The sequence below is a fragment of the Lupinus angustifolius genome, chromosome LG20 (genome assembly GCF_001865875.1).
Source record: "Lupinus angustifolius cultivar Tanjil chromosome LG20, LupAngTanjil_v1.0, whole genome shotgun sequence".
Classification (NCBI taxonomy): Eukaryota; Viridiplantae; Streptophyta; class Magnoliopsida; order Fabales; family Fabaceae; genus Lupinus; species Lupinus angustifolius.
In genome coordinates this window covers 6049920-6050218 of record NC_032028.1, presented here as the reverse complement: position 1 = coordinate 6050218, position 299 = coordinate 6049920, and positions in this window count along the sequence as shown.

The following is a 299-nucleotide window of genomic DNA, read 5'->3' as shown; positions in this document are numbered from 1 at the left end:
ACATTTGTTTTATGATTTTAAGTATATTTGTGTTAATAATTTCTATATGCAGTTGTTTCTCTTTGTGGGGCACTAATGTGAATTGCATCCATAATATCAATGACATTGTTATTTCAATTAGGAAGCGGTGGAGTGGAAGTAAGGTAAGCCACAAATTATCTCTCATAACTCAAAACAGGATGCAGATTCCATGCTTTAATCTAGAAAAAAAAATCTTTGAGTTCTTTATACATGCTATCTTTATATTGTTGTTATATTGAGTTTTGTCTATAAAATAATTATGTTTTATCTTTAATGTA